This window comes from Mobula hypostoma, chromosome 3 (assembly GCF_963921235.1).
Source record: "Mobula hypostoma chromosome 3, sMobHyp1.1, whole genome shotgun sequence".
Classification (NCBI taxonomy): domain Eukaryota; kingdom Metazoa; phylum Chordata; class Chondrichthyes; order Myliobatiformes; family Myliobatidae; genus Mobula; species Mobula hypostoma.
Window position 1 is genome coordinate 108,247,820 of NC_086099.1, and position 15,524 is coordinate 108,263,343.

Sequence of the window (15,524 nt, forward strand, 5' to 3'; positions counted from 1 at the left end):
ACCGAGCATATGAGGAGTATTCAGGGTTGGATAATCCAGGGAGGGACGACCCAGTCTTCCTAAAAATGCTGAAGGAAGGCCTGAGCTCAGCCCACCAGGAAGTTTTAGATTTAGGCATAATGGCGGGGTCCGACTACTCCGCGATAGTTTCATAGGCCAGTGAGATAGACCAAAGAAAAGGCAAGTGGAATCGTAAAGTGGGTATAGTGGATACAGCTGCTGTGATAGTCCCGTAGAGTTTGTTTTGCTTGCCGGCAGCCAGGGCACCTAGCAAAGGACTGCCGGACCAGGTATAAGACAGTGAAGGAGTTGATATGATACAGCTGTGGCCTATCGGGACATGGCTGGAGACAGTGTCCAAAAGGGAGGGGGAAAACCCAGGCAAAGGTCATGGCAGACACCCAGTCACTCACCCCATCAGCAACCAGTCTGACTGTTGATCAGATCAAAGAGTTAGTAACAGCGCCTCTTAGGGCTGAAAAAGCCGAGGCAGCACTGGTGACCCGCGGATGTACACAACGGCATTGTTGGGGGACAGCAATGCAATATGTTAGTGGATACAGGAGCATCAGTATCGATAAGAGACTTACCCTTACCAACAACTGGACAGGGCAGTTATATCAGGGGTGAGGACGGAAAACAGTAAAAGCAGAAAGAAGCGAGTCACAAATACTAGAAATTGGGGTAGCGCAGCTTCCAGTGTATTTCTGGGTATGTCCAAATAATGAGGGCACGATCCTTGGACAAGACATCCAAAGGGAAGCAGGAGCTGTTATAGATTCGGGAAAGGGTGAAATAATATGGACAAGTCAGGGGCAGCGAACGCATATGACCAACAGAATACACAACCTAAACAACAGGAATTCTGCAGATGCTGGAAATTCAAGCAACACACATCAAAGTTGCTGGTGAACGCAGCAGGCCAGGCAGCATCTCGAGGAAGAGGAACAGTCGACGTTTCAGGCCAAGACTCTTCGTCAGGACTAATTGAAGGAAGAGTTAGTAAGAGATTTGAAGGTGGGAGGTGGAGCGGGAGATCCAAAATGATAGGAGAAGACAGAAGGGGGAGGGATGGAGCCAAGAGCTGGACAGGTGATTGGCAAAAGGGATACGAGAGGATCATGGGACAGGAGGCCCAGGGAGAAAGACAAGGGGGAGGGGGGAACCCAGAGGATGGGCAAGGGGTATAGTCAGAGGGACAGAGGGAGAAAATGGAGAGTGAGAGAAGGAATGTGTGTATAAAAATAAGTAACAGATGGGGTATGAGGGGGAGGTGGGGCATTAGTGGAAGTTAGAGAAGTCAATGTTCATGCCATCAGGTTGGAGGCTACCCAGACGGAATATAAGGTGTTGTTTCTCCAACCTGAGTGTGGCTTCATCTTTACAGTAGAGGAGGCCGTGGATAGACATATCAGAATGGGAATGGGATGTGGAATTAAAATGTGTGGCCACTGGGAGATCCTGCTTTCTCTGGCGGACAGAGCGTAGGTGTTCAGCAAAGCGGTCTCCCAGTCTGCATCGGGTCTCGCCAATATATAGAAGGCCACATCGGGAGCACCGGACGCAGTATATCACCCCAGCCGACTCACAGGTGAAGTGTCGCCTCACCTGGAAGGACTGTCTGCGGCCCTGAATGGTGGTAAGGGAGGAAGTGTAAGGGCATGTGTAGCACTTGTTCTGCTTACAAGGATAAGTGCCAGGAGGGAGATCAGTGGGGAGGGTTGGGGGGGACGAATGGACAAGGGTGTCGCGTAGGGAGCGGTCCCTGCAGAAAGCAGAAAGAAGTGGGGAGGGAAACATGTGCTTAATGGTCGGATTCCGTTGGAGGTGGCGGAAGTTACGGAGAATAATATGTTGGACCCGGAGGCTGGTGGGGTGGTATGTGAAGACCAGGGGAACCCTATTCCTAGTAGGGTGGCAGGAGGATGGAGTGAGAGCAGATATGCGTGAAATGGGGGAGATGCGTTTGAGAGCAGAGTTGATGGTGGAGGAAGGGAAGCCCCTTCCTTTAAAGAAGGAGGACATCTCCCTCGTCCTGGAATGAAAAGCCTCATCCTGAGAGCAGATGCGGCGGAGACGGAGGAATTGCGAGAAGGGGATGGCATTTTTGCAAGAGACAGGGTGAGAAGAGGAATAGTCCAGACAGCTGTGAGTCAGTAGGCTTATAGTAGACATCAGTGGATAAGCTGTCTCCAGAGATAGAGACAAAAAGATCCAGAAAGGGGAGGGAGCTGTCGGAAATGGACCAGGTAAACTTGAGGGCAGGGTGAAAGTTGGAGGCAAAGTTAATAAAGTCAACGAGGTCAGCATGCGTGCAGGAAGCAGCGCCAATGCAGTCGTCGATGTAGCGAAGGAAAAGTGTGGGACAGATACCAGAATAGGTACGGAACATAGATTGTTCCACAAAGCCAACAAAAAGGCAGGCATAGCTAGGACCCATACGGGTGCCCATAGCTACACCTTTAGTTTGGAGGAAGTGGGAGGAGCCAAAGGAGGAATTATTAAGAGTAAGGACTAATTCCGCTAGACGGAGCAGAGTGGTGGTAGAGGGGAACTGATTAGGTCTGGAATCCAAAAAGAAGCGGAGAGCTTTGAGACCTTCCTGATGGGGGATGGAAGTATATAGGGACTGGATATCCATGGTGAAAATAAAGCGGTGGGGGCCAGGGAACTTAAAATCATCGAAAAGTTTAAGAACGTGAGAAGTGTCACGAACATAGGTAGGAAGGGATTGAACAAAGAGGGATAAAACCGTGTCTAGGTATGCAGAAACGAGTTCGGTGGGGCAGGAGCAAGCTGAGACAATAGGTCGGCCAGGACAGGCAGGTTTGTGGATCTTGGGTAGGAGGTAGAAACAGGAAGTGCGAGGTGTGGGAACTATAAGGTTGGCAGCAGTGGATGGGAGATCCCCTGAGCGGATAAAGTCGGTGATGGTGTGGGAGACAATGGCCTGGTGCTCCTTAGTGGGGTCACGATCGAGGGTTAAATAAGAGGAGGTATCCGCGAGTTGCCGCTCTGCCTCAGCAAGGTAGAGGTCAGTACGCCAGACTACAACAGCACCCCGCTTATCGGCGGGTTTAATAGTAAGGTTAGGATTAGTGCGGAGGGAGTGGAGAGCAGAGCGTTTCGAAGGAGTAAGGGTGGAATGGGAAAAAGGTGCGGTGAAGTCGAGACGGTTGATGTCCCATCGGCAGCTGGCGATAAAGAGATCCAGAGAACCTGCCTAGCATAATCGCAGCTGCCCCGATCACCAGAGACTGCAGCCAGGATGGTGTCTATGGGTTACCTTGTCAGCAGTTCCCAGCAGTGTGGGCTACACATAAGCAAGATTGTGGGCAGGTAAAGATATACCCAGTTAAAATAGAGGAGGGTCTGTATAAACCCCCTAAGCAGGACCCTATACAAACTGACACACTGACCGCTGTTCAGGGTATAGCGAAGGAATAAAAACACCGGGGGATACTCAGAGAGACTGCGGCCACTCCAGAACATAAAGTTTTCCCAGTTCCTCCGAGGGCAGACATTACTGCGAATAAGGCAGCAGGGGAACAAGAGGCAACTGAAATTGCAAGTGTGCAGGAGGAAACGACAGAAGCCAGCTTAGTAAAATTATATGACGAGGTAGAGGCAGAAGAGAAGGAAAAATGGAGGAGAAAAGAAGCAAAGGAGGGACCAGATGGGTGTTGGACACATGGGGAGGGAAGAGTCGCAGTGGCCCCACCCTGTATTAGACAGATACTACTAAAGTTATATCATGGGGTGATGCATCAGGGAAGGCAGAGCATGATCACAACCCTCCGGCAGGACTGGTGGTGGCCAGGGATGGGCAGGGATGTTGAGAAATTCTGCCACCATTGTATCATTTGTGCCCAGCATAATCCTGGTAAGGGCAGAAAGCTACAGCTGGCAAATCAGCCTCGGCCGAGGGGACCCTGGGAAAACATCCAGATAGACTTTACAGGCCCCTGCCAAAAAGCAGGGGGAAAAGTTACTGTCTAGTAATCATGGATCACTTCACTCGGTGGATAGAGGCTTTCCCAACAAGGGACTGCACCGCCCGCACCACTGCATGGATCCTAGTTCAGGAAATCCTCCCAAGGAGGGGAACCCCAGTTCAGGTGGATTCAGATCAGGGAGCACATTTCACGGGGAAAGTGATGAAGGAAATGTGCTGACTGCTAGGGATTCGACAACGGTTCCACATACCCTACCACCCCCAGAGTTCAGGGATGGTAGAAAGGATGAACCGAACAATCACGAATATGTTAATTGAATAACTACTTTGGTTCTGACTTCACTAAGGAGGACATAAATAATCTTCCAGAAATAGTAGGGGACCGAGGGTCTAGTGAGATGGAGGAACTGAGTGAAATACATGTTAGTAGGGAAGTGGTGTTAGGTAAATTGAAGGGATTAAAGGCAGATAAATCCCCAGGGCCAGATGGTCTGCATCCCAGAGTGCTTAAGGAAGTAGCACAAGAAATAGTGGATGCATTAGTGATAATTTTTCAAAACTCTTTAGATTCTGGATTAGTTCCTGAGGATTGGAGGGTGGCTAATGTAATCCTGCTTTTTAAAAAAGGAGGGAAAGAGAAACTGGGGAATTATAGACCGGTGAGCCTGACATCAGTGGTGGGGAAAATGCGAGAGTCAGTTATCAAAGATGTGATAACAGCACATTTGGAAAGCAGTGAAATCATCAGATGAAGTCAACATGGATTTGTGAAAGGAAAATCATGTCTGACGAATCTTTTAGAATTTTTTGAGGATGTAACTAGTAGAGTGGATAGGGGAGAACCAGTGGATGTGGTATATTTGGATTTTCAAAAGGCTTTTGACAAGGTCCCACACAGGAGATTAGTGTGCAAACTTACAGCACACGGTATTGGGGGTATGGTATTGATGTGGATAGAGAATTGGTTGACAGACAGGAAGCAAAGAGTGGGAATAAACGGGACCTTTTCAGAATGGCAGGCGGTGACGAGTGGGGTACCGCAAGGCTCAGTGCTGGGACCCCAGTTGTTTACAATATATATTAATGACTTAGACGAGGGAATTAAATGCAGCACCTCCAAGTTTGCGGATGACACAAAGCTGGGTGGCAGTGTTAGCTGTGAGAAGGATGCTAAGAGGATTCAGGGTGCCTTGGATAGGTTTGATGAGTGGGCAAATTCATGGCAGATGCAATTTAATGTGGATAAATGTGAGGTTATCCACTTTGGTGGCAAGAACAGGAAAACAAATTATTATGTGAGTGGTGGCCGATTAGGAAAAGGGGAGGTGCAACGAGACCTGGGAGGTACTACTGCAGTTGTACAAGGCCTTGGTGAGACCACACCTGGAGTATTGTGTGCAGTTTTGGTCCCCTAATCTGAGGAAAGACATTCTTGCCATAGAGGGAGTACAAAGAAGGTTCACCAGATTGATTCCTGGGATGGCAGGACTTTCATATGATGAAAGAGTGGATCGGCTAGGCTTATACTCTCTGGAATTTAGAAGATTGAGGGGGAATCTTATTGAAACGTATAAAATTCTAAAGGGATTGGACAGGCTAGATGTAGGAAGATTGATCCCGATGTTGGGGAAATCCAGAATGAGGGGTCACAGTTTGAGGATAAAGGGGAAGCCTTTTAGGACCGAGATGAGGAAAAACTTCTTCACACAGAGAGTGGTGAATCTGTGGAATTCTCTGCCACAGGAAACAGTTGAGGCCAGTTCATTGGCTATATTTAAGAGGGAGTTAGATATGGCCCTTGTGGCTAAAGGGATCGGGGGTATGGAGAAAAGGCAGGTACAGGGTTCTGAGTTGGATGATCAGCCATGATTGTACTGAATGGCAGTGCAGGCTCGAAGGGCCGAATTGCCTACTCCTGCACCTATTTTCTATGTTTCTATGTTTCTATGTTAGCCAAAGCTATAGCTGAGACAGGAAAGACATGGGTGGATGTATTACCAGGAATCTTGATGAGATTGCGCGCAACCCCGAACTGCACTGTGGGTCTCAGCCCCTACGAATTATTGATGGGGCGAGCAATGTGACTCCCTTATGGGGTAGTTACAGGTTGCAGGGAACCCGGGGCTTACAGGGATAGAATGACCCAATATGTGAAAGACCTTTGTAACCAACTTAACGTGTTTAAAGACCGAGCAAAACAACAGCAGCGAATCACTGATCAGAGAGAGCCAGAGGGGAAAGGGGATAGTCCTTCCACAGCTTGGTGACCAAGTTATGGTGAGGGTGCTGCCAGAAAGGCCGGGGTTTGCCCCCAAGTGGATAGGACCACAGACGGTACTGTTAACCAGTGATACTTGTGTCTGTGTGCAGACTTGGCGAGGCAGCCAGTGAAAACACTGGACCCAGGTTAAAGCATACGACTCACCCTCTTGTTGCTCCCACAGAGAGAGCAGGGTATCAAGTGTCCCCAGTAACCATGTGATTATAGAGAACCTAAGAGAGGAACACCAGCCGGCCATGCCAGACCTGACCACAGCTGATAAAAACATACCCGGAGAAAACGCAAAGGCAGAAAACGCCGAGACCGTGGCAGAAGACACTGAGAACATGTTGAAAAACCATGAATAGCCTGCTAAAGTGTGATGATGATGGTACTCTGTAAAGAAGGCTGGTTGCTGAAGGTAGATGATTAATTTTATAGCATAGTATAGGAAATTATTGGGAAATAAATGGGGAGGGATTTTTAAATTAAAGCAGAGACGGCAAGTTCCACCACTTTGATGGCATTTCAGACTGCACACGGCATCTGGAAGCAGTCACCCCCAGTATGAGGAGCTGGGTCCTTTTCAGCAGTTGAGCCAGTGATCGACCGGACAGTTCGGAAGGGGGTGCCACTGGGGAGAGGTCCTTGCAGACATTTACATAGAGGCCACCCCAACCGCTTCCTGTACATCGATGAGAGGGCCTTTGGGTGCTCCTGGAATGAGAATTTCAGCGACCAGAGAGTGAAGGGCTGAAGACAAAGGAATGTGATTAAGCTGCAGTCATCCTGCAGGGAAAGAGCCAACAGGCACATGAAAGGAGCCACATTTCCTAAAGACTTTGAACAGCCTCTCTGCCTAACATTTGGTAGGTAGCGATTAGGTAATGCTAGGATAGATCGAGGTACATAAAATTGGGAGGGGGAGAATTTCGAGACAGGGTATTTTTGCGGCCCTATTTGAGCAGATCCTCCTAGGTTGGTCTTTCCTGATAAAAATGTAACTTTTGTCCAGGAGGGCCAAGAGGAGGAACTGTTAGAGTGAGTTTTTTGGGTAGATGATTCGTTTACACTTAAATGACTTTGGTCACCAGACTTCTATTTGACAAAGTACTGTGGATTGAGTCCACAACAATGCACTTCCTAAAAAGGTGTGAATACCAGATTCTTCTGGCACCGTAGTTTGACCAAATGCTGTAATTTCGAAGACAGTATTATCTATACTTTATAAATATTAATTACCTTCTATGTTAGCACGTAAAATGCCAAATAAATGTATTGTGGATTTAACTTGCATTCCTAAAGGCCGTGGATACCAACCCAGACATGTTGGCATCGGAAGGAAAGGATGAAGTTAGGAGGTGTGATGTTTTGTATGTAGCACCAAAAGGAAGCATTGTCTATAACTTTTTAAGTAGCGATTGCCCTTTGTGTATAGCATATAAATATTGAGCCCACATTGGGCTAGCAGACCTTTCTACCGAAAGTGTCTCTGTCCGTAAAGTGCCTGCTGTACCTTGTTGTGTCGAATAAAGAAGCTGCTTTGTATCTACCAGTGACTCTGTCTCTCCGGTGACTTCATCCACGCTACAACAATTGACACCTATGTTAGAGTAATGTTTATTGACTACAGGTCTGCTCTTAGTACTATAATTCCACATAATCTCATCTCCAGTCTCCTAAACCTGAAATTCAACATCACCTTTTGCAATTGAATCCTTGATTTCCTGACTAAGAGATGTCATGTGTGAAGCCAAGCAGAGCTGCAGAACGGATGCTCTTAATGAGAGATATAACGAGAGACAATGGAGAGCCATTCAAAATGCTAATAAAAGAGGAGAGAGATTAACGAGAGAGCGAGAGACACATAATTCAGTATGTGGCGTCTGCCACAGACAGTTTGCTTTGAACCTGAACTGTTCACTAACAAATTTTGCTGAGACAATAGGAAGTGTGAAGTTTGATGGACAGGTGATACCCCATCAGGGGGATAAAAATAACGGGTTTTTATTTAAAAATAAGGCACGGTACACAAGTCACGAGACCCTGGAAAGAGCATTGTGCCCCACAAGTTGGTGGGACTTTGGAGGACCGATTCCCGGGAATTGGTCAGAGGCTCACAGGGTGTAAAGGTACAATCGGTGGGAACCTGATGTGTGTCCGCCCTTGCCTGGGTGCCGGATTCACCATGGAAGAACGGTCGCATCCAGAATGGAGGGGTCACAGTCGGTGACCACAGCGGGATCAGAAGGCATCGAAAAGTTTGCCTGAAACCAATTGTATCTCTCACTCTCTCTCTCTCCAACGGTACAACAACAGCGATTACTTCGAACTACACTAGACTGAACTGAACTCTGCTTCACCTTAAGACTGATCATTTTACCCCTAGACTGCGATAGAGTTTGGTTGATTCCTATTACCCTATTTCTGTGTATATGTGTATACTATCATTGCTAACCTGTTACATTTATATCCTTGCGGTTAGTGTTCTGTATTACTTATTTTTGTTAATAAAACTTTATTAGTTTCTAGTAATCACAGACTCCAACGAGTGTTCCATTTCTGCTGGTTTGACAACCCAGTTACGGGGTATGTAACACAGACCACAATCAGTAATGATAAGTGGCAAAATTTCTGCCATGATTATTGTCAACAATGGCACTCCATAAGGTTGCACCCTAAATTCCTTAATCTATTTCCTATACACTCACAACTTTTTGGTCAAATTCTACTCTAACACTATCTACAAGTTTGCTGATGATACCACAAGAGTGGGCCCTATCTCAATAACAATGAGTACAAGAAGGTGTTGGACATGGTGTCCTGACAACAACTTTCCCTCAACGTCAGCAAGTCAAGTCAGGTGAAGTTTATTGTCATTTAACTATCTATGTAACCATATAATGTATATAGAAAGGAGACAATGTTTCTCTGAACCAGGGTATAAAGCACAGTAACACACATAACACACGATAACTTATGAAGGTAAGGATAAAATCTACAGATGAATTACACATAGATTCTCATTCTGACCATTCTTGTTTTTATGCATCATAGGCTCCTGCTTGATGCAGAAAGTCGAAGAGGATGCTGGATGGATGGGTGGGATCCTTAATAATACTAGGGGCCCTGTGTATGCAGTGATCTTGACAAATGTCCTCAATGAATGGTAGTGAGACTCCTGTGATCCTCTCAGCTGTTCTCACAGTCCTTTGTAGGGACTTCAGGTCCGATGCTCAGCTGCTCCCGTACCAGATGGAGATGCAACGTGTCAGGACAGTCTCAATGGTGCTCCTGTAAAAGGCAATTAAGATGGGGGGTAGAAGCCTTGCTCACCTCAGTCTTCTGAGGAAGAGGAGACACTGCTGTGCCTTCTTGTTCAGGGAGGTGATATTAAAGGGCCAGGTGAGGTAATCTGAGATGTGAGCTACCAGAAACTTGGTGTACATAACTCTCCCCACAGAGCAGCCATGTATTTGCAGGGGAAGGTGGTTTGTCTGCACCTTCCTGAAGTCTACAATGATTTCCTTTGTTTTCTCCACGTTCAGGCTTAGGTTGTTCTCACACCAATCCACCCAGTCATTCCACTTCCTCCCTATACTACCTCTCATCATTGTTCTTGATAAGACCAACCACTATTGTGTCATCCACAAACTTGATGACACAGTTTGAGCTGGATCCTGTGACACAGTCATGCATCAGCAGTGTGGACAGAAGTGGGCTGAGTACACAGCCCTGGGGAGCTCCAGGACTCAGCATAATGGGACAAAAGATGTTACTGCCCACACAGGCTGACTGTGGCCTTACAGTGAAGAAGTCCAGTATCCAATTGTAGAGGGAGGTGTTGGGACAGTTTCTCACCAATTTCTGGGTATGATGATGTTGAGCACTGAACTGAAGTCTATAGACCCCATTTTCCAAGTGGGAAAGGACAGAGTGCAGGGCAGAGGCTATCGCATTGTCAGTGGATCGATTTGAGTGATAAGTGAACTGGAAAGGGTCCAATGTAGCTGGAAGAAAGGCTTTAGTGTTTTCCATGATCAGTGACTCAAAGCATTCCATAATGCATGATGTTAATGCTACCGGACGAGAGTCATTTAGGCAGGTCACTGTTGCCTTCTTTGGCACTGGAATGATGGTTGCTGTCTTGAAAACCGAGGAGACAATGGACAGTTCCAGAGAGATGTTACATATATCCGTCAGCATCTCTGTCAGCTGGGCTGCACAGTCTTTCAGAACCTGACCAGGTACTTTATCAAGCCTGCAGCTTTGCGTGGGTTAACTCCGGCCAGGGTCTTCCACACCTCAGCTTCAGCCAGACAGAGTGTCTGCTGCCTGGAGGAAGGGTTGCCTTCCTCGCCAGCACTTTGTTCTGCGCATCAAACCAGACGTAGTAGACATTCAGCCTCTCAGGGAGTGAAGCATCATGGTCACTGATGCACAGGGTAGATTTGTAGTCTGTAATCATCTGAATTCCCTGCCACATGCACCTCATGTCTCTGGTATCGCAGAGAACCCTTCCATTTTTCTTTCCTGGTGGAGTGGGAAAACTCAGTTCTTGCTTCCCTGAGAGCTGTCACAACCCCTGATCTGAAGGCAGCATCACGATCCCTCAGCCATGCACCGACCTCTGCAGCAAGCCACGGCTTCTGAGTTGCCCTCACCGGGATATGTTTCGTGATGGCAACATCCTCAGTACACTTCTCTATGTAGCTGGTCACAGAATCCACATAATCATCAATGTTAACGTGGTTGCCACGGTTAGTAGCCGCCCTGAACGCTCTCCACTTTATATTATCAAAGCAGTCCTGGGGTGCAGAGATTGCACCCTTGTGCCAAGTGTACACCCCCTTCGGACAGGTTTGATCCATTTGATCCGCGGTTTGTATGCTGGAATTAGCATAACCGATAAGTGATCTGAGAGCCCAACATGGGGTCAAGTGACTACTTTATAGACACCTGGTACGGTAGTATAAAGTAAATGAATTGGTCATTGACTTCCATAAAGGTGCAGTGTGCACACTCCTGTTTACATCAACCATGTCGAGGTTGGGAAATTTGAGTTTCAAGTTCCTAGGAGTGAAAATGCTTGTTTTAGTCCGACCGTGTTTACATCGTGGCCAGAGAAGCTCACCAGCATTTCAAATTCCTCAGGAGGCTAAAGTAGTTTGGAATGTCCCCTTTGACCATCACCGATTTTTATTGATACATCATAGAAAGCATCTTATCTAGATGCAACATGGCTTGTTAGGGCAGCAGTGTTGCCCATGACTGTAAGAAACTGCAGAGATTTATGGACACAACTCAGCATATCATGGAAACCAACCTACCCTCGATGGACATGGTCTATGTCTCTTGCTGCCTAAGCAATGCTGCCGACATAAACAAAAACCCCACCCACAGACTTCCTTGGTTTGCTCCTGTCAGTGCCCTTAAATCTAGCCTCCCACCTCAAGCCCCAAATCTATCTCTCCCATTTCTCAAGCTTTAAAATGGTACATCACTCATTTGTTCTGGATTTGCTGCAACATAATATTTCACTTCCTCTGGAACAGAAGCTCCCTGTGTACATAAATGCTTTTTGAAAGGTTTCCAGCCTCTGAAGTAACTTGATTTTGCCTTAAAGTGCCAAAAGCTTTATTATTAATTCAGACAGTAACCAATAACCTACTAAATGATGCTTAATTTTGATATTTCAGGATCACCAAAATTAAGGATCAGCAAAATTTATAAAATCAGTCATAGAAGAGGGTCCCCACAATATCATTCAATGTCTTCGGAACCAGAAGCCCTGGATTAACCATGAGATCCACAATCTGCTCAGGGCCAGATCAGTAACATTCAGGTCTGGTGACCAGTAGGTCCAGGTACAATCTCTGGAAAGCCATCTCACGTGCAAAGTGGCAATTCTGGACCAAATTGAATTACTGAAGGATACTTGATAGCTGTGGCAGGGCTTGAATTATATCACCTCCTACAAAGTGAAACCATGTAGCTTCATTCCCAGATGTCTTTTATGCTCACTTTGACCCTCATAACATAGACGCACCTTCACAAACTCCCACAGGCCTCGATGACCCTATGATTTCAGTCTCTGAGGTCGATGCGAGAGCATCTTCATGTCGGTGAACCCACAGAAAGCATCCGGCCCAGACAAGGTACCTGGCTGAGTACTAAAGTCATGTGTAGATCAACTGGCTGGAGTGTTCATCAATATCTTTAACCTCTTGTTTTGGCAGTCTGAGGTACCCAACTGCTTCAAGCAGGCTTCAATTATACTGGTGCCTAAGAAGGATATAGTAACCTGCCTCAATAACTATTATCCAGTAGCAGTTACTGCAAATGCACTGTGAAAATATCAGCTTCTGTCTGAGAAGTGACTTGAATCCATTCCAATTTACCTAGTGTCATAACAGGTCCACAGCAGGTGCCATTTCATTTGCTCTTTACTCAACCCTGGAACGTCAGGACAGTGAAGATGCATACATCAGCTTGCTCTTCATTGACTTCAGTTTGGTATTCAATACCATCATCCCCTAAAAACTAATAAACAAGCTGCAAGAACTTGGCCTCAATTCCTCCTTGTGCAGTTGGATCCTTGATTTCCTCTCTTGCAGACCCCAGTCAGTTCAGAGTGGCAACAACAAATAGTAGAGGACATTACACATACTATACTCTCATACAATCTGGACGCCGCAACATGTCTCTGCCCATCAGCAGCAGAAGAGCCTTATCCAGTTTTGTGCCTTACCGCATTCGCCTCCTCAACACCCAATTTTGAATATATAGTATATAACATCAAAAGAGGTAAACATTCTGCAGCCAATAGGAATTCTGCAGATGCTGAAAATTCAAGCAACACACATCAAAGTTGCTGGTGAACGCAGCAGGCCAGGCAGCATCTCTAGGAAGAGGTACAGTCGACGTTTCAGTTCGTCAGGACTAACTGAAGGAAAAGTTAGTAAGAAATTTGAAAGTGGGAGGGGGAGGAGGAGATCCAAAATGATAAGAGAAGACAGGAGGGGGAAGGGATGGAGCCAAGAGCTGGACAGGTGATTGGCAAAGGGGATATGAGAGGATCATGGGACAGGTGGCCCGGGGAGAAAGACAAGCCACACTCAGGTTGGAGGAACAACACCTTATATTCCGTCTGGGTAGCCTCCAACCTGATGGCATGAACATTGACTTCTCTAACTTCTGCTAATGCCCCACTTCCCCCTTGTACCCCATCTGTTATTTATTTTTATACACACATTCTTTCTCTCACTCTCCTTTTTCTCCCTCTGTCCCTCTGACTATACCCCTTGCCCATCCTCTGGGTTCCCCCTCCTTGTCTTTTTCCCCAGACCTCCTGTCCCATGATCCTCTCATATCCCCTTTGCCAATCACCTGTCCAACTCTTGGCTCCATTCCTCCCCCTCCTGTCTTCTCCTATCATTTTGGACCTCCCCCTCCCCCTCCCACTTTCAAATCTCTTCCTAACTCTTCCTTCAGTTAGTCCTGATGAAGGGTCTCGGCCTGAAACGTCGACTGTATCTCTTCCTAGAGATGCTGCCTGGCCTGCTGCGTTCGTTCACCAGCAACTTTGATGTGTGTTGCAAGCATTCTGCAGGTTGCTCGGGATTGGAAAATGGACATGGACTTGGAAAAAAAGGCTTGTGTTTCCCCCAGACATTGCAACTACAACACTCTGGCCAGACGTGGTCCTGTGGTCCATAGCAGCCAAGCTGGCATATGTTGTGGAATTGACAGTACCATGGGAAGATGGTGCCGAAGAAGCTTATGAGAGGAAAAAGACCAAGTACTCTGAACTGGCAACTGAAGCTGCCCAGAATGGCTGGAACACCAAGATTTTTGCTGTGGGATTCAGGGGATTCATTGCTATGACCAGTCTATTGAAGAAGATGGGGGTGAGGGGTCACTCCCTCCAACAACCAATCAAGTCCTTGTCAGATGCAGCAGAAGAATGCAGCAATTGGTTTTGGATTAAAAGGAAAGACAACAAATGGGCTGCAAGATGAAGACAGGAGGGTATGGAACTGAGGGCGGGGGTGTATCTGGGACGACAGTGTTACATGCTCAAGGAGATCTGTTTATTTTTTGAGAATGCTGTAATGGTCTTTTGGAGGTCACCTGATGTGATTTTCCCGCCATTGTGAGGTCACGTGATGACATGTGTCCCGTGAATATATAAGGGTCGACTCAGGTGACTGCAGTGGGTTTTTGAGTTTGTAGATTTCCAGGTAGAACATGTTGTGCCTCCGTTTCTGTTGTGTGTTTGTTTTTGTGATGCAGTTTCATTTTTAAAACGGTTGTACGTTCTGTTGAAAGATTCCATATTACTTGGACAGGAAATTCGTGGCTGGAAATGGCAATTTACTCAATACCGACAGTTTTGAAGGGAGAGTGAAGAATTCATCGAAGTGAAGGATCGAGAGAAGTCGGCATCGTTTGGCAGTTTAATAAAGGATCGACCTTATTGAGTCTTCGTTGAAGAGAACCTGCATTGAGATAACTCTTGTAAAAGCGCAATGAGTTCATGCAAAAAGGCTCCCTCTCTAAAAGGAATTTAAGGTCAGTCGATTTAAGCTGTTTATTTTCGGCATCAGGAATCCTGTGGACAGAACCGGCAGTAAAGGTGAGTCGGTGAAGAAATCTTTCTCCAGAGAAGTCTCTCTCAATTGAATGAGTAAAACTGTTGGACTTTCGAAGTTATCGCTTTAAGAACTATATCTGACTGTATCGCTTTAAGAACTGTTTTCAGCATTTAACGCTTTAAGAACCAGAGCCGAGTGGAGTTGATGAACGGCTGTGTACCTGTTAACCTCCGGTTAAAGTTTTCCTTTGTTTTTTTTTCCTTATCGTTTATACGTGTTTAATAAATGTTTGGTTGTTTTTATAAAACCTGTCTCGATTAATATTCATTGTTGCCGGTTACTTAACATAATTTTGTGGGGGCTCAGCCGTGATATGTTCTGATTTTGCGTTTAAGTGCTGGTAGTTGCCATTTTGATTTGGTAAAAGGGAATATCCGATTTTTCTTTTTTTGGTTTGATTGGTGTGTGTGTTGTATTCCGCAACAATGGATATTGATGAGTTTTTGAAGACGCCTGACTCGGGATTTTTAGAGACTGTGAGAAGACCTGTGGTATTGGAGATTGCTAAGAAGTTGGATATTAAAGGAATTACGAGAAATTCTACCAAGGCTTTCATACAAAGGAAAATTGCTGAACATTATATTAATACGGAATTGTTTGATCAGGAGGTGTTAGGTAAGTTTCCAATGAGTAATCTGGAAATGCAGTTGCA

At 46.2% G+C, this 15,524-nt stretch overlaps 1 protein-coding gene across 2 annotated transcripts in view; it reads right to left on the reverse strand.

Annotated features, from left to right (window-relative positions):
* ndst3 (N-deacetylase/N-sulfotransferase (heparan glucosaminyl) 3) overlaps positions 1-15,524 on the reverse strand; it is a 1,028,434-nt gene that overhangs the window by 792,027 nt on the left and 220,883 nt on the right. The gene's annotated exons all lie outside the window — the stretch shown is intronic.